General features: G+C 48.5%; 1 long non-coding RNA gene across 1 annotated transcript; it reads right to left on the reverse strand.

Moving 5' to 3' along the window:
- Positions 1–1,002: 1,002 nt before the first annotated feature.
- LOC142817321 (uncharacterized) lies at positions 1,003–2,359 on the reverse strand. Its single transcript, XR_012895173.1, has 3 exons — positions 1,700–2,359; positions 1,183–1,242; positions 1,003–1,113 (listed from the first exon to the last, which is right to left on the reverse strand). It is a non-coding gene; the product is annotated as an uncharacterized LOC142817321 (long non-coding RNA).
- Between the last annotated feature and the right edge of the window lie 24,892 nt (positions 2,360–27,251).

Below are 27,251 nucleotides of genomic sequence, written 5' to 3' on the forward strand. Positions count from 1 at the left end.
GCTGTATGCCTGAGATTGAAGACTGGAACCTAACCCTATCTAAGTTTCGGTTCACAAAACGCACATGCCAACATAAACGGACCCGGCAAAACATTTTCAGAAACTTCGCGCAACACCCAGCAGAGCAGAAATGAAAATCGCCAACACTTGACAGATGGTGATACAAAACATCGCACACTTTCAGGTGATGTGCAGTGGCCTCAATCATGGCAAGAAAGTGAGATTCAAGTTGTTGTACGTATGCAAAAGCTGCTTCTGATGGCACAGTGAGATTCTCAAAAAGTTTGCTGGGGACGTGGTATGCTTTGAGCATTGTGAAATACTGGTCGGTCCGCTGTGCTGCTACTTTGGCTTGCAGATGTTTAATGGTTTGCTTGTACTTCATTGATGGAGACATTGTCGCTGGCACACAGGAATGCACTGCAATAAACAAAAAAATGTATGTAAAAGCGAAGAACAACTAATCCCATACGAGCACTTTCCACGCTCTTTCAGACCCAAGGTGCACAACTTTCTGTGGTGCAAAGTTTTCGATTTCACTACCTAAAAACAAACCATTCACAATGTTGACAATGCACAAAAAAAAATGAAAATCACTGAGTACCCACCCTTACATTTTGTAAGTGCACACGTAGTGTCCTTTTGAGGATAGTTTCCTCAGAATGTCCTAAACATAAAATAGCACATTAAAAACAGCTGCAATAAAAGCATAGTCACCATTTTCTCTAGTGCACTCAGGCGTGGAGCTGTTGGCGGAGACGTCTTCTGGAGGGTCTTGTGAAGCTTGTTCAGTGCCTGGGACAGTGCTGTCGGAACAATCTTGCGAACGGCTTGCGGAAGTCTGTATATCAATCCACTCTGGTGTTGAAGTGAACATACAACTTACCGGTCACACAAGTTCCTTTTGTGACAGCTGAACGACTGGTTAATGTTTTCTCCGGCAAGACGAAGTCAGCAGAAATTTTTTCACCAGCTACAAGGGATCTGCCACCTGCAGAGGTTTGGTCAACAGTCAATTTGGGTAAAAAAAAGAAATCGTGACACTGAACGCACCCTGCTCATCGGGGCACTTCAATGTGTGGGAGCCGCTTTTTGAAGCCTCTACCGCAGGTCCTGAAGAAATAAAATTACGACAATGTGTCAGTAAGAGGCTTAAAATAACAAACTGAAGCTCATCTGCACCTTGCAGTGCAGCTTCTGCAGTCATGTCACAGTCACTATTTGAAGCGACGCTCAGAGAACCTGCATATATGTGCATTTGGTACAAGTTACAAAGCTTGTAGCATGGGGAAACTCAAACAGCTCTTTCAAACGCATAACTTGGTCGAACGTGGAAGAAAAGAGAAGGCACCAACTAGGAAACAAGTAATTTGTGATTTTTAGAATTATCAACAGTGCCAGCTTTCACTGATAAAAGGTATATGTACACGTGCACTCAGGCTTGAAGATAACGTGAAATAGCCCTTTAAAGTCTTTCAAAACAAGTTGCGCAGTTCAAGAGCATCAAAAAACGACAGAAATGTAAAGCTGCTGTTAGGAAGGTAATAGCCCACAATTCACAAAATTTAAGACTTTCCAAGTGTTACTTCTATAGTGAGGTTTCTCCATCGGCTACAAAGATCTTCGCGGTTAACTGTCGCCACTGATTCAATACAAGTGGCTGCTATTGCACATGTTTGAGTTTCAGTCAATCACTTACATGGTGCAGCTGGTTGCACACTGGGAACAGCCATTCTTGTAAGCCTTGTGTGCCCAGGGTCCATGAAACTTTGAGCAGTAAAATGGTCGCTACAAACCCTGTACGTTGCGTACAATAGGCTGGCCGGCTTACTCAGTAGATCATCGCGTCCAGCATACTGCATCCATGCTTTCATCCTGCACTGGAAATGAACTATCAGCTGAAAGGGGAAGTGCTTGAATAGGGATTTTTTATTGTTACCCTCACTGAGCAAGTACGAACAGTACGCCTAAACACATGCAAACCATACAAAAGCTTTAACACACCTGCCGTCCCGTGGTATGCGGAAGAAACTCGTCCCAGGCTTCTTGTGGGTTCTGCCATTGTTGAAGCACCACGATACACAGCAGTAGCCGCTGTAGCTTGGACCGCCGGACGGCATGGCATCAGCGCGGTCTGAAAATGTTAGTAAGTGGATGCTTCGCTGTCAAATTACGAAAAAGATATGTGCACGTCATAAGTGTACCAACAAACCCCTTTGAATGATTAGCTAATCGATGCATAATACAAAACCAGTGATACATCTCTGACCCATAAAACTCTGACTTACAAAGATATACGTCAAGACCACGTACAAAGATCTTCAGAAGTTTCCAGGCCGCTATCCCTTGTAATGCAATGGTATCGTGGCCTGGGAACTTTAGAACACCTTCGTACATACGCAGTATCAGCAGCACATTGGGAAGAAAAATCGTAGTTGAAATTTGTGCGGTAAAATTATATTGGAAACGTCAAAAAAATTTGTGAGCAGCTTGCACTAGTGGCACAAGGCTAGCGAAGAAACGAAGATGATGGCCACTTGGCTAGTCCAGATTTGCCTCCGGCACACCAAGAATTATTCGTGTTCAAAGCCTTCGGGAAACGCGTCGTGAAGCATGCGAGGCCCAGCGAACACTTCTCAATATTTTGCACCGAGCCTATGACCTAGCTGCCCAGCTATGCTCAGCGCACAGACGCTCGCGTCTGTGGCATACGCAGCACGCGTCGCCTCGGCTTGACGCCGTGCCGCCTTTGCTATACTGCATACGTTGCACAATGTTCCCGTCTAGCCGCCGCATAGCGCCACAAACTTTCTTTTTAGCGATCCTCCCAGTCCTTACAAGCTTCAGAAAAAGGTTACAACTGCGTGAATGAGACGCGACGTAAGAAACAAACTCGCACACACGAAGCGCAACGTGTGTGTGTGTATCTTTCTATGTTTGTTGCATGGTGTCTTATTCGCGCAGGTGTAACCGTTTTCTGATAAAATGACCCAACAAGACCAACAACATGTCATTCAACAAGCTTCGCTTGAAAACGTGCCTCACCTGTATACTCACGCACGAAAACGCCGACGCAGCCGACGTTGACGAAAGCGACGAAAGCTTCTCGCTGTCAGTCATGAATGGGCTTGTCGCTGGGTAGATGGTGTTTATGACAGTACGGCTGAAGAAAAATAATCGCGTAAGGTGTGTTAAATAAATTGTTTTTATGTATAAATAACACACCAAATTTGGGCGTATAATTATTATTTTGTGAAAACAATTCTGTTGCATTGACTATAACTGTTTTTTTTGCGCTTGCGCCCTCTGGCGTTTGGTGAGAGCACTAGTTCGTTACGTAGTCGTGACGCACTTCCTAAGGCCAGGTTTTGTGGAGTGTCCTCACTTGTCTTCTTCTTTCTCTATGCACCAGGCGCGACCAGCGTTCGTCAGCGCGACCCGAAGGCAACCGGCGCGAAATGTGATATGCCGCGTTTCGCGCCGATGCGTTGACGAGACAACACTGCGCCTCCCTCTTTTCGTTATGGAGGGACGCCGGACGCGCTGAAACGCGCATGCGTCAAAGCAACGCAGAGCGGTGCGCGCCTGCGAGTATATGGCAGGACCGGTGCCTGGCGTGGCAACACCGGCGTCACGTGGCGAGATGAACGCCGGCGAGCACGCGCACCGCGTCACGTCAAAATGTATTGGCGCCTTGACTGTGGCATGTAGTCATGTTCTTACATGACCCGCATCTCATGATGATCATGATTGCACAAGTCGTCATTCATTCGCGTCACGTAATACCTAATTTGGCATATGTGAAGCTAGCGAAACGGCTGCGTGTGCATCATCAGTGTGGCATGTAGTCATGTTGTTACATGATACGCATGTCGTGATTGTCATGTTTGGATGTGTCATTTACCTATATCGTCCGTTCGCGTCGCCTAATACCGAGTTTGGTACATGTGAAGCTAGCGAAACGGCCGCGAGCGCATCATGAGCGTAGCATGTAGTCACGTTGTTACATGGCACGCATCTAATGATTATTATGTCTGCATTAGTCCCTTCTTCATCCATTCACGTAATGAAATGCCAAATTCGGTATATGGGACGCTAGCGAAACGGCTGCGAGCCCGTCATGAGCGTGACATGTAGTCATGTTGTTACATGGCACGTATGTCATGATTTTCATGTAAGGGTCTCTCGCTTGTGTTCGCCATGCAATCACGCCATACCATACCAGTTTTGCAACATGCCATGTGAACGAAACCACCGCAAAGAGCTCCAGGACTATGAAATGTAAATTATGGCATTCATGGCATACATGTCATGATTTTCTTGTTATGAGTAGGCCATTTTGTTCTTCACACATTCATATTAGGCCATACCGAGTTTGATATCGATATCATGATCGAAATGGCCAGGAGAGCTAAAGGTCGTAGGCGGCTAGATAGATAGATAGATAGATAGATAGATAGATAGATAGATAGATAGATAGATAGATAGATAGATAGATAGATAGATAGATAGATAGATAGATAGATAGATAGATAGATAGATAGATAGATAGATAGATAGATAGATAGATAGATAGATAGATAGATAGATACGCTCAAAGTCGCCGAAGTTCGCTAAGAAATACTCCGCATTTAAAAAAAGAAGTCCCAGTACTGTTGCCGCAAGGGCGAAGCCATAAATGTGATAGCAACAACTTAGAATGTAACACTGAGGACGGCGACCTGATTGAAATGTGCAGCGCGCTGTTCACGCACAAATGACGCAAGAAAACAACATTCACAGAACGAGAGCGAACTAACAACGTTTGCCGCTCGACACATAACGAGCTGTGTAAACAGAAACGACGCACGAAACGTAATAACAAGTACAGATGAGTGCAAACCAACAATTTTCTAAGTTGTTACACTTCACTATGTATGAAAAGCGCGCTGTTTTAGCAAAGGGGGAGGAGACGCTCTAGGTGCCGACCAGTGCGGACGCGCGAAGATCGGCTCCTGCTTTCAAGAATGCTTTCCTGTGGTATCCACGAATTTGTCGCCAAGTTTTCAGTCCCATCGTGTGCCTAAGTTCTCAAGAAATCAGCAGATACCACCTTTGTGCTGGTGAGTGGACTTTTAAATCATTTTTGGGACAATTTTGCATGGCAACGCCACCGGGTGATTTAAGCCCAACCAAGGAGGCGATTGTCGCCGATGCGCCGACCCGACGCCAACGTGACTCAACGCTCTGCGCGTTCCAGAACCTGCAACTGAGAATGGAATACCAAGTAGATGGAGAGGACATCTCTTCAGAGGATTGCGCGGAAGACATTGGTTGGAAGGAAGCCAAAACGAGGCGCTCAAGGAATAAGCAAGCCACGGTTAGCATTCCTGCTGCCAAGGGTTCGACCAAGGCTGGCGTTGCGGGAGATGCTCGAGCCAGTCGTAGTAGGCATGACACCAAGCATACAATTGTGCGAGCTGGACGCATGCCACCACTACCCAAGGACTTCAGCAAAATTGTGCTATGACCACGTGGAGGATTGAATATCTCGAGAATTGGCACTGGAGCCGTGGCAGACGCGATAGTACTGACGGCCAGCATCAAAGAGGAGGAGGCCATGCAGGACATCATCTGTTCCAACTTGCAGCAGAACATTATGGTGGCAAGCACTCCGGACCAAGAGAGAGCTGCAAGATACCCCAAGGTCAAGCAAATTGACATTGGAGGCAAAGTTTTCGAGGTTAGCGCGTACGCCACGGCACCCCACGATACTTGCAAAGGAGTGATTCGCGGGATCCCCGTAAGCGATACTCAGGGCATTTTGACCCCGAATATTGTGAACGCAAACAACCCGCTAGCGCTGCAGGCCAAGAGAATCAAGGACACTGGGACAATCATCACAGCGTTCGAAGGACACAAGGTGCCCAGATATGTGAAATATAAACCTTCACTTTTGCAGCACTCCTTTTACCGCAAGAACATCGATATTTGTTACGTCTGTGGAAAGCTGGGACATCGGTCTGACGTCTGTCCGAACCCAGCTGAAACCATCTGCAGAGGCTGCGAGATCAAGAACCCAGATAGCCTGCACCAGTGCAATCCAAGATGCAGGCTGTGCGACGGTGACCATCCCACGGCAGACAAGGAGTGCAAGAACAGGTTCTTAGTGCCATACGTCGTCAGACGCAGACGTTGGGAAAGATCGCGAGCAGCCACAGAAGCCCGAGACGCATCAATCACATCGAGTCCAGACATCAATGACAAGCAGCTTATTCAAGCCTACGGGACCCAGAGCATCCAGACTACACAAGAACAGGAAAGGCGGCCCCACTCGAGGGGGAGGTCGCGTTCCAGAAGAGGTTCTAGACCAAAAGCCCGCTCCCAATCACGGGGGCACTCGAGTTCTCAAGTTCACCATCAGGGTCGGGATCAGCCTGGGCGGCACCCGAATGGCTAGCTGCCTGGCGTTCAGTTAGAGATCACGGCTTCCAACCCGGGGAGGACACCTGCAGTTACACCGAAAGGCAGCTGGGCAGAGCAATTGCACAACGGCGCGGCAGAGGTGATGACAGGTAAGCTGCCAGAGCATGATAGAATTGCACAGCGAGAGCAAGAAAACGCGAGACTTACAAAATCGAATGAGAGGCTATCAGCTGAGTTAAAGGAAATAAAAATTCTTCTCTCTAAGCTAACCAGCGCGCAGTCTTCACAGCCAATGCCTCAGCCAGTTCATGTCCCTGTGGCTGAAAACGTGGGGGACTCGAGAACCACAAGAAAGAGGACAGTCATGGCAGAACACGTGGAAGCCAACTAAACGAAGCCAACCAAAGGAGGCAAGACATCGATGTCGCAGAAGATTTCTCTGCGCAGATCGCCAACCAAGCCACTCGTCCAGATTCTCTAGTGAGAGGTGACGTCGCCCGTTCCCGTGACTAACACATGGACCTCCCTTGAGTTCGAGGTGTTCATCTTCTTATATATCATATCAATAAAAAAAAGAGTTCGAGGTGGCACTAGCTCTGTGCAGGCGTTCAAGTTCTCCGGGCCCAGATGGTACTCCATACCAAGCCTTGTGCAACCTTGAGGAAGGTGCAAGGAGAGAACTGTTGAGCCTCTACAACATCTCGTGGCAGGATGGCAATGTTCCGGATGACTGGAAAGTAAGCCGCTTGTTACCCATCTTAAGACAGGGCAAATCCCCACTCGACCTCATACCGCCCAATAGTACTGGCCAGCTGCGTAGGGAAGATAATGGAACGGATGATACTAGGCCGCCTGGAGTGGTATCTTGAATACTACAAGATTTATCCAAATTCAATGGCTGGTTTCCGACGCGACTGCTCTTCTATTGACAATGTCGTTGATCTAGTTTCGTACGTTCAGCACGAAAGATCCCGTAAGCGACTATGTGCAGCTTTTTTTCTAGATGTGAAAGGCGCTTATGATAATGTACTACATAAAGCCGTTTTGGGTGCTCTTGCGGTTGTTGGTCTTGGTGGTCGAGTCTTTCGGTGGATGTCGAGTTACCTGGCTGCAAGATCATTCTTTGTGTTAACAGAAGATGACCCAACTACGCGACGCTATACTTCCAGGGGTGTTCGTCAAGGCGGAGTTCTTAGCCCGACGCTATTCAATCTTGCACTAATTGGCCTTGCTGAATATTTGCCAAGCACCATTAAAATCTCAATATACGCAGACGACATCTGTGTCTGAACTTCGGCAGTCACACGTCCTCAGATACGTTCCCGGCTTCAAAAAGCGGCAACTATGATTGCCAACTACCTGTTAAAACAAGGTCTCAGCAGCATATCCCCAGAAAAATGCGCGCTGATGGCCTTCACTCGCAAAGCAATGACCCCTTATGTCATCTCAATCTGTGGGCGACCGATTTCTTACGCCAAAACCCACCGGTTTCTGGGCATCATTATTGATAGGGACCTTTGTTGGAGTACGCATGTGACCTATATGAAGAAGCACCTGAACGCTATTTACCAACTGTTCAAATTCCTGGCAGGAAAGACGTGGGGGATGTCAGTAGACGCAATGGTGGAGCTTTACAGAGCCCTGTTTCTCGGTTTCCTCAGATATAGCTTGCCCGTGCTTAGCAATACCCGCAAGACCAATGTTCGTGTTCTACAAGCATTACAAGCCCAAGCGCTGAGAGTGTGCCTCAGTCTGCCCAGATGTACGTCAACCGAAGCAACAATTGCAATTGCTGGTGACTATCCGATACAAACTCGACATTGTTGTAGAAGTCCCGAGAACGCACATCAGACACTTCGCACGTACTCCCTGTCATCACCTTGCACTGTTGCCTTCAGAGAGGGGCCAAGCTTCGTTCGCCAAAATGATTGTGAAATACAACGATAAACTTCCCTCGGGCTTCACTCCTGCATCAAAACCATCCATACCCCCTTGGTGTCTTATTCGACCCACAGTGCATCTTACTGTACCAGGGATCCGGAGGAATTCTGAGCTTCTGTCACCCGTGCTGAAACAACTGTCTCTTCTTCTTTTGCACGAGAAATATTCAGGCAGCATACATGTATACACCGATGGTTCCACGAACCACAAACCGCCAGTGTTCGTCAGGGGCAGTAGTTGTCCCAGCAAGAGGTGTTACCATCAGCTTTAGGACTGACCACTCCACGGCATCGACAGCAGTGGAACTAGCTGCTTTGCGCGCTGCACTTTGTGTGGTCAATCGGGAACCACCGCAACAATGGTCAATTTTCAGCGACTCAAGGGCTGCCCTACAATCTGTGCTCTCAGCACTGCATCGCAGGCCATACGAACAGCTTGTTTTCGAAATTCGATGCCTCCTCCACACTTCACACGAGAAAGGGCATCCTGTGACGCTTCAATGGCTGCCAAGTCACTGCGGCTTCATAGTGAACGAACATGCCGATACTGCCGCGCGGGAAGCCCTTGAAGGAACACGAGAAGAAGCCATACCATTTTCGCGGACCGATGCTGCCAGTAATCTTCGACGACTTGCGCGTGAAATCACGTTTTCACTATGGGGCCCACCAAGCATCGATACGAATTGTCAACACCACCTGTCCTCTTTAATGGCTCTCCGCATGCCCACTGGACTCGACCGAAGAGAAGCCACCCTTCTTCATCACCTATGGCTAGGAGTGGCATTTACAAAATCTTATGCCTTTGTCATAGGAATGGCCGACAACGCTCTCTGCGATGCCTGTCATTGTGAAGAGACGCTACACCACATCCTGTGTGACTGTCCATTGTATGAAATCCAGAGACAGTCACTGGCGTCTGCTTTTGCGCGCATCGACAACAGCCAAATGTCTGTGGACACTATTCTGTCAAGTGCCCGAGAGAAGACACTGCAACAGAAGGCGACGAAAGCTCTGTTGAAATTCCTACGCGACACAGACTTGAACAAGTGGCTGTAACAGCAATGTCACACACCGCGAAAGACAAGACTGGACTATGACTGAGTGTGCGCGCGTGTGCTGCCGAATGTGCTGCGTTTCTCTCTTCCCTCTCTGCTCTTTCTTTCAACTCCTCCATCGCTCTCCTATGCGCAGGGTAGCAAACCGGCTGCCCATAGGCTGGTTAACATCCCTGCCGTTCTTTTCCCCCTATTTTCCTTCCTTCCTATCGAACATCACCTCTGCCGGATGGGAAGCGGCAATCCGCAGCTCGTCCTTGGCAGATCAGCTCTGGGCAAGCCCGCGAGGCGGCTGAGGAGCTTGGCATCTCAGTCCCCACGTGGGAGCTGCCCGCAACACAGTGATCTGTGTTTTGGAGGACCAAATAAAAGTTTATCCAATCCAATAGCAAAGGGGGCCTGTTCAGCGATCGAAGTAACCTTTGTGATCTCGCGAACTTGCGAAATAGTTCCGGTGAAAGCCGAAGGCACACGATTTCACGATTTTCCCCATCGAAGAATAAGCGCGCGCACACAAGCTTTATAACTCTCCCCTCCCTCCCCCCCATTCGCGAGACAAATTACGCTTGGAAAATAAGCGCGTGTCTGCTCATCGTGATGAGCTGGACGCAGAACGCGGGCGGCTTTTTTTATACATATGCGGTGATTGACGGCGGTGGCGGTGGCAAAAACCAGCCGAGACGGTTCATATATTTGCCATCATATTAACATCAAACGATATCCACGGAGCGAAGATTGATGAGTGCGGTGAAGTGTCCGTCCGTCCGTGCTTCCTTCCGTCCGTTCGTCCATTTGTGCGTCCGTCCATGCGTCTTTCTGTCCATCCGTATGACTGTCTGACTGTCACTCACACTTGCGCCACCTGCTGAGTGAGTCATTACGACTGGTGATTACGAACCGGTCACAGACATGCATGGACAAACCCACGGCGTTATGAGCTTCGTCCCTAAAAATGAGGTTGATACCTCGTTTATAAACAAAAACCACGACAGTGAAACGTGCCTTCGCAGAGGTAGTTGAGCGTTTTATGGGCGAAGCTCCTTAGGCCATGGGTCATTTCCTCCTCTGTGTGTAGTATGTAGACATCTCTAGTTTATGATTTGCTCAATAGATGGCTTTATGTGTATAAGTCCTCTGGAATAATATAGCTAGATGACGTTAGTGGTTTTCACTGCATATCTCCTTTGCCATAAACATAATGCAGCTGACAACATCCAGAGCAGTAATAACAGCACCACCACCAACAAACTGAGCAACAAAATCGGTATTCAAGTCGGTGGTGCAGTACACTGACATGTTTGTATAGTGGAACAATATGTAGGAATCAGCGAATACTGTTGAGGTTACCCTTATTCCCAAAACCACTCCGCTGTTTTCAAAAAGGAAGAAAAAAAACAACGCAGGTAGGTCAGTAGCGATATAAGCCGGATAAATATCGTCATAACAATACTTGATATTTCAGTAGGTTGGTTGGTGACCACCATACTTACTAAGTTCTCAGTATATAAGGTTTTACACAGCGATTCGTTCCTAAGACTCGGGTTGCAGCGCCGTCCCATAAAGCCTTTAAGCAAACAAGACTGCATGCTTCTGAGTAAGCACGCTGTTCATATGAGCTCCCTACGGACATCGCCGAAGGCGGGAAAAGCTTAGCTGTCAGGATCGACCAAGAAGGTTTAAAAAAAAACTTTTTTGTATACGTCCTTGGTATCGACTGAGGTTTTTTTTTTTTAGCGCATACATGGCAGCATCTCGAAAATCCCCGATCAGGCTTAAAAAGTTTGGTTCAGAATGTTATGCTACGACTTATGCAGAGCTCCAAATCCAGCTTCTTTCTGGAGCTTCTATACCACTGAGACACTTCATAGTGTAAGTACAAAAAGCTTTGGACAACAGACGCAGGAGAGAGTCACTAAATAATGGTTGTTGTTCAGTATGCACTGCGCCAAGTGTTGTAAAGAACTTTTCTGCGTGCAACCTTTAAAAAAAACATCACGAGGCTGCCTAAAAAAGTTTTAGGATTGTGACACGTAAAGCTGCAGTCATTTGCATGTATTACAGTTGAAACTGCATTAAACAAAGTGATGACCACCCTCGTGTTAGTCCGCTAAATCAAGAAATTCGTGAAATCAGCCCAGTGCGTTGTATACTCTTGCGCATATAAAACCGTACCGTGGAGAGACACTTCGGAGATACCGCGGCAGGCACGTAGTCTGGGACAGGGGAGGGGAGTTGATATCTGCCTCCGCCTTTCATATTTATTTTCGATTTCGGATGTGTATATACAATATGGTTGAACACCCTGTAGTAATACCCTGTAGCAGTATGGTTAGTAAGGAAAAACGGAACCGAAGAGGAAGTGTCAACTATGTCGGCGGTTCACAGCATGCATTGTCGTAAAGACGGCTACTCCCACGGCTACCGGAAGTCAGACAATGAACTTAATGAGAGGTCTCTGGCTGCCGTCAACTAGAGGTGTGCTGTTCGGACAATAAGAGAACTGACCAAGTCGTCTAAATGTAAGGATGTATCGATTATTTCTTAATGCGTCGCAACGCGCCTTGGTTTAACATTTTAAGAAATGCAGTAGTAATTTCAACCAGACAGTTAGGGTTTGAGCTGCAAAGATGAACTTGCGTTTTTGAAGATCGTGTTATCATTGTGCGGGTTACTGGTTCACAGTTTTCGCGGCACCAATTTGTGTCGATTTGAGTGGAGCGTAGTCTGTTTATCCGAACATGATCCGAACTTCAAAAATTCCGATAAACGTAATTAAAATTTAACTTTTATTTTTAAGTTTCAGTCTTAATTAGATGCGCGCATGCAAGCTAATCGTGACATTAAAGAAAAAAAGAACTGCCCTGGTGCTCTTGACATAAATGCTTTGAATTCTCGGAATAGCTGCGTTTTGTTGTTTGTTTTGTACGAATCCGTGAATTTATTTTCTTTGAACATTGAAAAAAAATTGTGCGTGACGCGAAACATCATTTGTGCATTTGCATGTTGCACTCCATGTTGCGACATGGCCGTGTGTGATATCGGTCGTCCTACTAGAAGTTTAAACTAGGCATTTGGAGCAGAGAACGTGCCTTATGTTGTATTCCGTATATAAGATGATGATGTGTACCCGCCGAGCTTTTTGTCGTATATTATAGTGAAGTCCTTGGTTGAAGTTACTTCTGCGTTTTTGGATGCTAAATCAAAGGGCGTAGCGGCACATTAAGAAGCCATTCGTGCATTTGTGCAGGTCTCATACAATAGGACAAGAGGTGTCTCAAGTTCTCATCACTACACGTGCATGTCTCTTTATGTCCACACAGAATCGTCTGACTTAAGGCAGCCGTGGGAGTAGCCATCCTCATGTCGAAGTAACCCTTGGAGGTACTTTTCTATCACGTTCTCTCGGTCAGAAGGCTCATGCATCGTTGCGTCGCACCTCCAGCCAGAAGCGAAACACAACAAAGCACGCCGCTGACAGAAACGCTGCAATCATCGCATGCACACCACGAACTAACGGCGATTACGCCACTAAAGCAAAAGATAGAGATAGAGAGAGAGAGTGAAAAAAGAAAACAAGAAGGATGAGCACTCAAATTTATTGTGAAAATTGTCTCACCTTACGCAAAATTTTTATCATGAGTTGTTCAAAGAGGCTTATTTGATCTTCATGGAATGATCTTAGCGACGCGCAAGTGCAGAGATTTATTGTTGGTTGCATTTATCCTCAGAACTTTATTTTTTGGCAGCACGGCATTTCTTTACACCTTCTGATTTCTCAACAGCGTGGGGAATGGCTAAGCGGCAGGATCTCGCAACCACCGTGACATTGGCATGAAACTTTAGCAATGTCTAAATCCTCCTTACGTGTAAAATCTTGAATGTAGGCTTAACACCTCGTGCTCGAGAGGACTTTTGTTTTACTGCCACTACATCCAACGAAGCCTCTCGAGAGTTGTACAGTATATAACAACGCATTACTATAGTTCTGATATCGCAACATTATCCGAAAGAAATCAGTTTCTCCGCAATGATGAATCCATGAAACCGATAGTAACAAATTAGAATGTCACACAATGAACGGGAAACAACTCCATATTGCGGAGCGTCACTCAAGCGCAAAGGATGCACTAAAAGAACGCACATCAACTGTCACATCTCGACAGTCGCATACAGCTGTTCAAACACAAAGAAGGGCGCTCGGAAAGAGTGCACACAGGACGAGTTCGAGCTATCTAATCTCAAAGCTCGACACCCGCACGCCGTTGATCAAACACAAATAAGGACGCTCGGAAAGAACGCACACGGGACGACTGCGAGCTATAAACTGTGTGACAGCTCGACACTCGCACCCTGCTGTTCTAACACAAAGAACGCTCGGAAAGAGCACACACAGGACGAGTGCGAGCTATCAACTGGCACAACTCGACACTCATGGCAAGTTGCAAGTTGTTGAAACACAAACAAGGATGCTTGGAAAGAACACTCATAGGTTGAGTGCGGGCTATCAACTGCCACAGGTCGGCACTCACTCTCCACTGTTGAAACACAAATGAGGACACTCGAAAAGAACGTACACTGGACGAGTGAGAGCTATCAACTGTCACACCTCAACAGTCGTACCCACCAGTTCAAACAAAAAGAAGAACGCTCGAAAAGAACGCCCATGAGAGGAGTTCGAGCTATCAACTATCGCAGTTCGACACTTACACCCCCTGCTCAAACACAAAGGAGGACACTGGAGAAGAACGCACTGGTATAAATATGACGAACGCAAATTGTCTCTTCTGTTGTTTAATGTTTCATCAGCGTGCTGAAAATGTCGACTATGCCAGCGTGGTGGTGGTGGTGGTAAAAAACATTTATTTCAGAAAAAGTTTACTAGAGAGTGCCGACGTGGCCCATCGGCGTGCTAGAGTGGCAAGACCCTATTCCGGGATGCCAGTGGAGCTGGAAGCTGCCCGTGCGCGCTCCACCAAGGAGCGTTGTGCAGCCAAGGTAGAGCAGCCGAGCAGGTGCTCCTCCCAAGCCTCTCTAGTTGGGATAGGAAAAGGGGATGAGAAATGGACGGGATTAACTGGGCACGATGCTACGACGTGATATGTGTCGGCGAGCACATGACAGGTCGAGCAGGTGCCATTGATTTCCGGCAAAAAGTGCCTGGCGACCGCCGGACTTATAAAGGTGTTCGTCTGCAGGCGGCGTAGCAGTCGTTCGTCCGCTTTCTCCAAACCGCGTGCGGGGTCCGGGTAGAGGCGGCGCGAAGCCCGGAAATAAGCCAAAATTTCGCGAAAGCGCGTCAGGTTGGTATTGCCAGATTCCGTCTCGGGACATGGAGGGGCAACGGCCCGGACATGAGAAGCGCGGGCAGCGGCATTTGCCGCCTCGTTGCCGGGCAGGCCCGAGTGGCCTGGGGTCCACACTATACGAATGGGATGAAGGTTAAAGCGCCAAGAGGCTGCCTGTAGTAGGCTAGCCGCCAGCGGAGCAATGGAACCCTGAAGGTACTGAGAACAGGCCGAGCGCGAGTCCGTCAGGATGGTGCGTGAGGCAGGGTGAGAGGCGGCCAAAGCTATGGCAACCTCTTCAGCGTGCGTTACTGTGTCTGCTCGAAAGGAGAGGCCATCTACGTGTTTGCCCTCTGTAATCACGGCAGCCGTGAAGTGACCCGAGGGGGAGGGACCCGAGACGTCCACGTAGAAAACACCAGGACGATCGGAGTGTCGCGTATGAAGGGCCGCGGCGCGTGCTAGTCTACGGCCAAAATGGAGGTCAGGGTTCATATTACGGGGTAGAGGTTCCACCCATAGCTTTTGACGCCAGAGCTCTGGTACCGGCTGCAGAGGGTCTTGGTCAGATATCGGGTTAAGGCCAAGTCTGTGTAGAAGACGGCGCCCTGAAGGCGTCTGCGACGGTCGATTGATTTGGTTAACGCGATGAGCTTCGCGCATCTCTGCAAAGGTGTTGTGTACCCCCAGAGCCGTGAATCGGCTGTTGGAAGTTGCAATAGGTAGGTCCAGAGCACGTTTGTATACTGAACAAAGAAGGACGTCCAGCTGGTGCTCGTGTCGACGACGCAGGCGAAGGTAAGGCAAGGCGTAGAGGACGCGACTTGTCACAAACGCGTAGGCCAATCGGAGGGACTGAGACCCGCGGAGGCTGCCGCGCTTAGTAGAAACTTGCCGTATCATGCGGCTCTCCTGTTCGCTGGTGCGTCTGAGGCCTCCTATTGTGCCCTTTGGATCCATGGACGAAGTGAGGTGAAGGCCAAGAACCCGAATATTTTGCACTGACGGGACGGGCCCGGACGGAAGAAAAATTTGAGGCGGCGGTAGCGGACAGACTGAAGGAAGAGCCGATTTAGCTGGAGAGCACTCCAGGCCGCATGAATCAGCGTAGGTGTCCACCAGAAGGGCAGCCTTTTGCAGGCGTTCTTCGATTTGCGCTAAGGAGCCGGTGTTGGTCCAGATTGTGATATCGTCCGCATATAGTGCGTGTTGTATTCCCTCGACCTCGCTTAGAAGAGAGGGGAGGTTCATCATCGCCAGGTTAAAAAGCAGAGGAGACAGAACTGCCCCTTGAGGTGTACCCCGCGTGCCTAATAAGTACGGGCCGTGTTCGGTAGAATTAAGGCGAATGAAGGCGGTGCGATGTGATAGAAAGGCGCGAATGTAGTTGAAAGTCTTCTGCCCGCAGTTTGTGGTAGACAGGTTAGTGAGTATAGTGCTGTGTTTGACGTTGTCGAACGCCCCGCGGAGATCGAGAGCGAGCACGGCTTTATCGTTATGGCGCATAGTAGTCGGCTCTATGATATCGTGTTGAAGCTGGAGCAGGACGTCCTGCGCCGACAGATGCGGGCGAAAGCCAAACATCGTGTCGGCAAAGGTGCTCCTGGCCTCCAAGTAGGCTGAAAGGCGTTCGCGAACCATGGTTTCCATGAGTTTGCCTGCGCAAGACGTGAGTGAGATGGGTCTCAGTGCCTCAATACTAACCGACTTTGCCGATTTGGGAATGAATGTCACGACCGATGTGGTCCATTCCGTTGGAAGCGGAGAACCGTCCCATATCGAATTTATAAGCTGGAGTAGCGAGAGGTGTGCTTGGTCGGGAAGATTTGCCAGGAGCGATACTGTGATTCCGTCGCGTCCAGGGGCCGTGCCCCGTCGCATTTTCGTGAGTGCAAATCGTAAATCAGAAAGCGTGTATGGGGCGTCGAGGTCGGTGTTAGGGGCGCCGGAATACGTATATGCTGGGCCTGCGGGATCAATTGTGCGGCAGATGTAGCGGTCACAAAGTTCTCGCGCGAGTTCATCCGTAGTGCCCTGAAATGCATGCAGAACATGGTGGAGCTGGCGTTGCGTTTCTCCCCTGGTGGTGGAGGGATCGAGAAGGCTTCTAAAGAGTCACCACGCACTCTTAGAGCTCATCTGGTTTGCAGCCTTCGAACAGGTGTCTGCCCAGTTAGCATCGGAAAGTTGTGCGGAGTATGCGGCCGCCTCTGCAGTGAGCGCCTCAATGCGAGCGCGAAGTTTCCGATTAAGTTTGTTGCGTTTCCAGCGCCTTATGAGCCCGCGGCGAGCGTGCCAAAGATGTAGGAGGTGTGGATCGATTGCAGGAGTCAAATTAGAGGTTGCAAGGGTGCGAGTGTTCGCTTGTTTCATATGAAGAGCGTATGATGCCCACGCTGCATATTCGGTCGAGGAGAGGCCGGCGGGGAATGGTTGCATTCTGAACTGAGTCCAATCGGTGAGACGGGCTTGGCCCCAGTGTTGGTGCATTTTCTGCCGCGGTGTGAACGAAATGCGGAGTAAAAAGTGATCGCTGCCTAGGTTTTCGCCTAAATTTTCCCATGTAGCATCGCGGATGTGACGGGTGAGGGAGAGGTCGGGGCATGTGTCTCGCGTGACCGAGTTGCCGGAACGTGTGGGTTGTGCCGGATCGGTAAGAAGCGTCAGGCTCAGCGAGGAAATGAGCTCCTTGAGCTCTCTGCCCCGGGCCTTCTCGTAGTGGTAACCCCAGTGAGGGCTGGGGGCATTAAAGTCCCCGACAATCACCAGTGGTTGTCGGGCCGCTATACGCAGTGCCCGATGGAAGAGATGCGCAAACGAAGCCCTCGCAAGGCGAGGGGGACAGTACACGTTTAAGATATGTATTGATGGTTGGCCCCTCCGCTGAGACAGCACTGATATCATGCAGTAGTCGTAAGGAAGATCCAGACCGAGGTCGATCTGTATCGCCGTGTAAGCTTTATGCACGAGGAGGCATGTGGTCGTGCCGCCTACATAGGAGCAGTATCCAGAAAAAGATGGAGCAGGGCCAGATTCTTGGAGCGCCAAGACGGCCGGTTGAGAGCCAAGTGAGCTGAGGAAAAGGGAAAGATGTGAAAGCTTTCGCCTGTTCCCGAAGCCTCCAGGGTTCCACTGTATGATCTCGAATTTAGACGCAATGTTTGAACGGGACGTACGATTGGTAGCCATCGTGACTGTCCTAGGTTTTATATTTGGTCCTCCATGTCCCGCTCGGAATCCTCAGAGGCAGAGAGGGGCACGGAGGCCGGATTGTCCGACGACGGGGTGGTGGTAGCCACCTTACGACGACGCCGTGGAGCTGTACCCTCACTGCTCACCGAGCAGGAGCGGGAACGCGATGCCTTGGGTTGAAACTGGGTGATTGCCCAGGCTTGAATAGCCTGGGTAACCTCTACTACTATGCGTTGGACCGAGAAGCTGGTGAGGAGGTGATTAATCGAAGCTTCGACGCGCGTGAGGCGTTCCTCTACGCGCGGGGTGTGCTCTTCGCTAGGGAGAGTTTGGTTAGCGGGCAAGAGAACCTGAGGTGCCCCAGGAGCCTCAAGAGCTTCTGGAGTAGATGTAGCACCGGTTCCGAGTGCTGGAGTACACATGGCTGCTTGAACCGGCGGTTTAATGGGAGTGGACTTAGCGCGAGGACTAAGCTTGGACATAGCTGGCGTAGCCGCCTGGACAGAGGAGGCAATACCGGATGGCTTTGCAGTACACTGTTGTTGGGGTTGAAGTCGCTTATTTAAGAGTTCGAGTTGTTTAGTTAAAAGAGAATTTTGCTTTTGAAGTGCCGCAACTTGCTGGCGAAGGGCCGCAAGTTCGGGAGAAGGAGGATCGACAGAAGGGGGTGAGAGAGGCTTAGAAGCAGCTTTCCCTGCCCAACTGCTCACCTGAGGTACCGCCGCTGGTGCTTCGAGCGGTGGGAATGCTTGAGAGTCGGCGTGGAGTGGTGGAGCCGAATGATGCAGGTTTGTGCTGCTGTCTGGCTGTGACGAACATGAGGTGGTCCCTCGAGGAGATGTTGAGGGCTGCTTGCGTTTCCGATATTTTCGGTATTTTGCCGTGCAGCCACTGGTCCCAGTCTCATGGGCGCCATGGCAGAGGAGGCACTTGGGGTGGCAGTCGTGGGCATCTAGACCTGCAGGTGCGGGGGTTCCACATTTGGCACACTGGGTTGGAGCGGCGTGAGGGCACTGAGGTGGTCGATGACCGATGGTACCGCACTTGGTGCATACAGGGACCGTTTTCTTATAGGCGCGGATATACGTGCCACGCAGTGGTAGAAGAGGAAGCGGGGTAACTTCGTGCCCTCGAAAGTCACCACCGCTGCCGCGGAATCTCCGAGTTTGCGGACCGCGAGGATAGCACCTCGAGGCCAATGCAGTTCTGACTTTATCTTTTCCGGGCTTTCAGCAGGGTTTACATTGATGACGCCCTTGCATGTATCCCCTGGTGCCTTGGCGTGGCCTCGAACGGGCAGCTGCTGATCCCCCACTTGCAGCTGGAAGTCCCCGAGGTGTCGCTGTGCCATAGGCAAAATGGTGGTGCTACAGACCAAGATGTTCTGTTCCCAGATTGGCCACACTTGAATTTGCGTGGTAGTCCGGTCGCCGAGGTAGCTGCGGATGGCGTCGCCCGCGCGATCGGCCGGGACAAATGTGCGTAGCTCTCAGGGAACGCGAGGTTTCAGCACTACGATGTAGTCGTCGCGAGAGAGGCGAGGAGTCTGACGCGGACGCCACTTGCGTTGCTTCGCTGGATGCGAGGACGGAGCAGAGGTAGGCACACCGCCGGAGGGATGGCGCGCCGGCGTTCCTTGCAAGGCTGGGGAATGGTGGCCCGCCGTGGCGTCTCGTTGTTGTTGAGACGCAGACTTCGATTTCGCTTGCTTGCGTTGCCACAGTTTCACCATGTCGTCGAGGTATTCCTCTTATGATGGCATAGTGTTTTCGGAGGATGAAAGCTCCATGGACAGCATTTGGCTTGAGGTAGGATCATAGCCCATAACCACGTTAGCGGCCGCCATCGCCGGGCTGAGAGCCCTTAGCGAGGCGGCGTTGTAGCCGGGAGTGAAGGACGTCCCTCAAGTTGTCAAAACTGGACCCACCTGGACGAAGGTGTCGTCTAGGCGAAGCGGAGAACTTGGCGGTGACGATAAATCCAAGTTTCTGGGGTACCAAGGTGGATGTCCGCAGAAATAGCAGAAAATCTACGGAGACGATGTGGAGTGCGTCCGTCACCATCGAGCGCTCGCAGCGCCCCCCTCTCACGCCCTATGCCAGCGCTCTCTTTGTTGAACACTCCTACGTTGAGTACTAGAGCAATTATTGCAGTACACGTATAAATGCGGCGTGTGTATTGACGCTTCTGCGTCTCCTGCGGCGTATAGCGTTCAAAGCATTGCTTGCCGGACGTTGCACATTGCCCATGGGTACAGAAATGTGCCACTTATTAGTGCTCGTCGCTAGAGTAGATAAAACAAAAAATTGGAGCGCGATTTCAAAGCACGCCCTCACTTCATCACGCGAATGGTATTGAACACGTCGAAGCGTTTCTGAGACCAGCGTACCGGCAGTGCCAAATTCTCGTCGTTAGTTTCACAGAGACCGTTGGCATGTGGCAGAGCTGACAGCATATAACAGTCTGTAGAGATAGAGGTCACTGGTTCGAATCCCGGTGGTACACTTCGAAATATTTTCAATCCTGTTTTGTTTTAGATGCAAAGCAACTCTTTGACTAGTCTGTGTAACGCTATCCGTCCGTGTCTCCGTGCCAACGCGACACACTGCGTTTCCGCCACCACAGTTGTTGGAACGATGCCAAGTAGGTCAAGTCGCAGCTGCGCGTTGAAGTCACTCTCTGCCATACCTGTAGCAGCTGCCGGCTCCTCCCAACATACCTTGGGGGTGTTGCTCCTCCGTCCACTCACAAAACACTCCTCTATCACTTCATCCTCTCCACCACCCGCAATGGTCGACCACACGTCGATTGGAAACATTTTTTCGGCTCGGTTATCTGTGCTGAGACTTACACGAAACCCAACCCACCTCCCGTGCCTTTGCGTTTCAATGAAACGTTTACTCGAGTAAATACTACACCGAACTTCGCTTCAAACCGTTCTTCCAGCACCCCCGTCGACGCCTGTTTCAGACAAGTAAACGCCGTGCACGCCACTGCTGCTCCGCATATTATCATGGTTACCTTCGGGAAGATGGTCTATAATTTTTTTCTTTGTGGCTTCTAATTATGCGCACGGCAGTCTCTTTTAGGGGCGAAGCCCCTAAAGCCGTGGGTCTGTCCATCTCTTGCATATCTCTCGTGGTACATGACCGCTTTGTTGTATGACTCACTCAACAGACCGACAGACAGACAGACGGACAGACGGACGGACGGGCAAACGGGCGGGCGGGCGGGCGGGTGGACAGACAGACAGACAGACAGACAGACAGACAGACAGACAGACAGACAGACAGACAGACAGATAGATAGATAGATAGATAGATAGATAGATAGATAGATAGATAGATAGATAGATAGATAGATAGATAGATAGATAGATAGATAGATAGATAGATAGATAGATAGATAGATAGATAGATAGATAGATAGATAGATAGATAGATAGATAGATAGATAGACAGACAGACAGACAGACAGACAGACAGACAGACAGACAGACGGACCAAGGAATAGACAGACGGACCGACAGCAGACAGCCGATGGTCGGATGGACGCTTCGCCCCACGTATCATCATTCACTCCATGGCTATGGCGTTTCTTGTTCCTTTTTTCAACAGCACGAATTTCCTACCAAAATTGTATGACAGTAAGGCTCCTGTCTATCTCGCAAATTAACTCTTTATCAAAGAGGAAATACCTCACTGCGGTTGACATGACACTGTTTGGACTAATTAACAAAAGTTTATATTTACTCTAATTACTTTTAGAAAGTAGGTGTTTGCATTACCAAGTTGTGGTGCGTGTCAATTTCTGGCATACCTATCGTTTAGAAATCTTAAAAAGTTGCACGAAATATTCATCATCAAACTTCATGGGCGAAGCCAAACGTCATCACATCTATATTTAGTAGAGAGTTGGGAGAGTTGAAAATGATGCATGTTGTAAAAAAAAAATCAGCGTGAACAAGGCAGCGCGATAGTGGAAGGCGACACTACAGTGATCGTACTGTTACTTCTATTATTGTGCTGCATCTTGTTTGCACTTATTTTCTTAAAACTGTCATCACGTAAAAAATCAGCCTGAACAAGAGAGAGCACAATAACAGAAGGAAACACTACAGCACTTGCACTGTTTCCTTGCACTCTTGTGCTCCATCTTGTTCGCACTTATCCTCTCAAAACAGTCATAACAGGGCATCATTGTTTGATCAAGGGTGGGCCGATCGCCAACGTAGTGCATAATCAGGTGATGATAATAACAATATGCGGGGTTTCACGTCCCAAAACGAAGCTATGATTGCTACAGACGCCATAGTCGAGAAGGTTCAAAAAAAAAACTTGGCAGTCCGGTGTTCTTTCACGTGCATGGACATCACGTCACAGCACGCGGGCCCCAATCAATTTGCTTCCACCACAATGTGACCACCACGGCCGGGATCGAACCCGTGACACTTCTGGTCAGCAGCCCGGCACCTTGACAAGATGCATAACCAGGTGAGGAACAGAAACCTTATGGAGGGGGTCGCGGGGGAGGTTCAACACATGACTTCGAAGAAAAAGAAGATAGATGAGCTTTAACGTTCAAGTCGAGTGAAGAAGAATGCATAAAGGACACTCAGTTTCTCCGGTGGCGTTTCACCACGCTTTATGTATGGACGTTTGTGCGTACAGTCCACCAAATATTTAGCTATCGTTCGTGAGCAGCAGTTTTTTGTTTTTTTTTGCATCTTTGCAATATGACTGAATTAAGTTTCAAAAAAGGTGAGGACATGTGCACGCTGTTGCGAACGACGGACCGATCCCACCGAAGCCACCACTGTTTCGAAAGACGGGTACGCCAACACGGCCCCGAAGGCGCCACTGCTTTCAACTCCGCCGGGAAGGTCACCAGCCGTTTGGTAGCGTAAGTTTATCACCTCGCGACTGCTTCTGCGCAGAGCTGATAAGACGAGCGGACGAGACGACGGTGAGTTAAACAAGGTTTATGTACAGCATATATACAGAGGCGTTACAATTTCGGCACTGGGGCCGACAGAGACTCGGAGAGCCGAGCTCTCCTCTCTAATACATAGGTCAACTTTTCGCCTAAGACCGCTGACTCACACACATGTCGGCTCTCCGACATGGGGACTCCTCTCTCATAGGAATGCCGATCGCGACGCACCGCAGGGCTTCTTTTATTTACACCGGGTCCAACCAAAATGTCCAATCAGAAGCGCCGCTGGTCGTCCGGGCAGATTCCTCCAATGGGGTCACCGCGCCATGCGTCAGACCACCAGACACGAGGACGCCGGCTCGCTGTCACGTGCGCAGCTGACTCAATGCACGTGGGCCAGAGGGGCGCCGCGCGTGTTCACGCCGTCGAGTTGATCGCGCCAGGCGGACTGCGGGCTGGCCTTGACCCAGATTGCCTTTTTCAGAGGCACGGACGTTTGACGAGGACTCGCTGGCATAACAACGCCCACAACGCACATGTTCACGAAGCACTTTTTTATAACTTTGTTTTATAGTATGGCGTTGACAGGCACAAAGGTGGCTGCTCTGTACAATAGTGGAAGTTTGGCCGGACTGTACATTTGTACGTGAGCACGTGTATTCACACATGTAACATCGAATTTTTTTACTTTTTCATAATAGGGGGGAGGGGGGGGTTGAATGTCTACACCTGCCTCATGGTCTCTGAGTCAATGGTGAACCATGCTGATATCATTCACCCGTGTACATAAGGAATAAACCTACTAATCATCATCAACTTCTTTCGCGTCCTACTTCCCTCAAAATATTTCTGCCCTCTCCCCTCTCTCTTTCACAGACAGCGTCATTTTCTTATTTTCAACCTCACCTTTTCCCCCTCCTCATCGTCATCCATGTGACGTCATGGCGTTGGCGCCTTGTAATAGTGCGCATTCGCCTTTACTGTTCTATGTGCTAGAGCTTAAAATTGTGAGCGCCTGCAAACGATTGGGAAATAAATATAGCAACGCTTTTTTCTTTCTTTATCGCCAATGTACATACCTACCGCATTCACTAATATATATATATATATATATATATATATATATATATATATATATATATATATATATATATATATATATATATATATATATATATATATATATATATATATAAGGACCAACAAAGCAGGAAAAAAAGGTAAATGAGCATCAGAGTTCACAGGCTTTTTGAGATTGCTTCATCAACGCATCTGAGACGTTCGTATCATAAATGACAATACACATACTAAAAGAATGGCAGTAAGAGTGATGCTTTCTCTTTTTACTTTTCATAGTTATGGAATTTGAATAAGCGTCTTTCGATAGCTTCTTTTCGCAGACATTACGTGTTGATTCTCCATTCTTTCTCCTCCTCCAACAACACCGAAACAAACTCTTTTTGTTAATTTTTGTTTATTTAACGTTTTTCACTTCCGGTCCCGTACACATTATCGGTTTTTGTTCTTTTCGTCGACCTGCATAACGTGGATGTGATTCGAGCGTGAACGTAGGCCCGATCCGAAGCTTTCTTGTTCGGCTTGAAATTCTCCCAGGAAGACGAGGAAAGACAGCACTTCGGCCGAGGAAATGACGGGGAAGTAGTCGTCTCCTACATGTTCGCGTATTTCTCCCAAGGCGGCCATCTCGATCGTCGATGCCTCAAATGCGATTCTCTCGGTTCGTTTCTCAAGCTTGCCTCTGTGCGCTACGCGAGTCGTTTGTTCGCAATTCGCGATGGATTCACCTAGGTACGTGAGCGCATTCCTTCGGAATGACGTTTCGTTATCGTTCATGATGTTTATTTTTTTCTTCTTTGTCGGCAAATTTCCCTATGGTCACGTTTCCAGGTCCTCTCCTTACGACCGTTTCCAATAGCTATGGGAGCCCGTTTTCGTGACAAGAAGTAGAAAAAAAAAAGAAGCACTGCGGGGAAAACATCTTTTCTTAGGTGCGCTTTAGTATTCGCTTCTCTGAACGGAAACGAAAACAAAAGAAGTGAGTGAAGTGAACCCCGTCGGAAAAAGCTGTTACTAAGTATTTATTGAATTGCAAAGCGGAGAGCCGACGAAACATTTTGTCAAACGCGAAGACCCTCCTCACGTCACTGCTTGATTTTCGCCTTACGATCACGAGAAAAAAATGTACTGCTACTTAATAATTTTTAAGGTAGTAGAGTGTTGTCACGCCTTTGACTACCAAAGTAGTAAGTGCAGGTAGGAGACCACAGACATTAACTACCTCAGAATGCTTCTCGGATGAATTCGTCCTCACACTGTCGACTGCTAGCTTCCTCGTTTGCTCGATTGGTAGAACGACCACCCCGGATAGGCGTTAGTGCCTGGTTCGAACCCTGGACTAGGGAAAATTTCGGCAACTACGAAGCTCTTCTTTTTAAGACATCTGTATGAATTTCTTTGTGACTTCGTGCTACAAACGGGTTGTTGTCTGCTTTCCCTTTCTTAAATTGGAGGTGCTATTCGTGCTATAGAAGCATTACTCATTTTTCTTGCTATTACGAGCATCTGTAACTTTCAAAGTTAGTAAGAAAAATAACCATGTAGGCATGATCTGATTTACGCAATTCATGTCACGGTGAGTGTGCGTCAGTGTGGTGTGTGTGTTATTTTTTTTATCCTGCTTCTACGTGCGTTTCTTTTTTTTTTCTCTCACTATACCACCTTTCTTGCCCTTGTTGTCTCACCCCAGTGCTGGGTAGCGAATCGGGTGCTAATATCTGCTTAACTTCCCGACCATCTATTCCATTTATCTCTCTCTAATCGTGTGGTTTATTCTACGCTATACGCATACATGCCAGCATTTCATTCATATTGTGATGTATGTGGCAGATGAAGAAACTGCTGCAGTTGCACATGCCACCCCGCCTTCTACTTCTTCACACGCATAATACGTCTGTCGTGTCATAGATTGCCTTTTATTATATTTCTGATACCCCCAATTCACTTTGCTGCGTCTGCTATGCGCGAGCCATGCGTTCAACACGCAACTTTTGTAACGTAGCTGTCCGCCGCCGCCACCACCGGCGCCCATATACCTCGCGCTAATTGAGATAAAAAAAGCGAGCCTCAGATAAAGGCCGGTGCTTCATGTTCCTTCAGAAAAGACACTGCACAGGCGTCACGTAGGGAAAATAATCACGTTTAAAGATTAAATATACCTTGACAGAAAAGCAAAATGGCACAAGGTGTCACACAGTGTGAATTGCGAAGTGAGTGAGTAGCTTAAACACCCCCCCCCTCCCCCCACTCATTACAAAAATCTCCGCCATAATTTTTCGTCACCTGAGGCCACAGCATCATTGAAGTGCACATAATTCCTACATACATGTAGTGGGTACCTGACTTCTCCGCAGAATGACGAATGTAGCATATACTTCGCGAAATTTTTATAAATTATGATGCAGTGCGCACTTTTTTTAAGAAGAAGACAGCGTTTATTGACCACATTTTTTTTTAATATAACACGTATACATGGTTCGTCCGCAGGGTAAGGCAAAAGGAGGATCCAAACCTCCTGACCCGGCCCTACCACACTGGGGCAGCAGAAGCAGCGGATTTGAAAACAAGTGAACTTGGGAAATTCTGAATCAACAAGGCATAATCATTATTATAGTATGCTTTTAATCACCAATTATAGTAACAACGTAGCGACAGTAATGAACATAAATATTAATGTAATCACAGCAACAACATAAGCACTAATGCAATAAAAACAACAATCATCAATAATGTGGTAATTAGCTATAGTAATAACAATTAATAACATAACAATTCAATCGCCTAATATCATTATTATTTGTATAGTGAAAGTTACTTTGCAAGTCTTTCTGCAGCAGTCACCCCACAATAAGTTACCACGGGCTCAATTTCTCCAGCTGTCGCGGTGACTGCACTGTGTGTTCCGTGCAGCCTTGGCGCTTTCTTTCTTCATCTCGCTGCGTAACTATATGCATGATTAAGGTTGACGTTCCGCAATGTTGGGCACAGCAACAAAGTGTAATATGTGAGAGTTAGAAGAAAAAACAACAAAAACAATGGCCATGGCATTGAACGCGAACATTATGAGTCACATCATCGAACGAAATAACTAATGAAGTGGTCCCGCGTCATAGCCGGATAATCTGACATAATGTGCTCGAAGACCCTATTTCGACCAAAACCGCCGCAACCACTATCGATTTTCGTGCCGGACACAATCGTACTAGAGTCAATATGCCTCACTACGCATGCCAACAGCAAGCACAATCGTTGCAATACCGCTAGGGCTGCTTTAGTGGTAAAACAATTTTTTATCCACATTGTTGGAGCTCGCACAAAGCCACTCCCAGTTACGATAAATGGGTGGCTGTCGTAGCAGCCGG

This window comes from Rhipicephalus microplus, chromosome 5, assembly GCF_043290135.1.
Source record: "Rhipicephalus microplus isolate Deutch F79 chromosome 5, USDA_Rmic, whole genome shotgun sequence".
NCBI classification, from domain to species: Eukaryota; Metazoa; Arthropoda; class Arachnida; order Ixodida; family Ixodidae; genus Rhipicephalus; species Rhipicephalus microplus.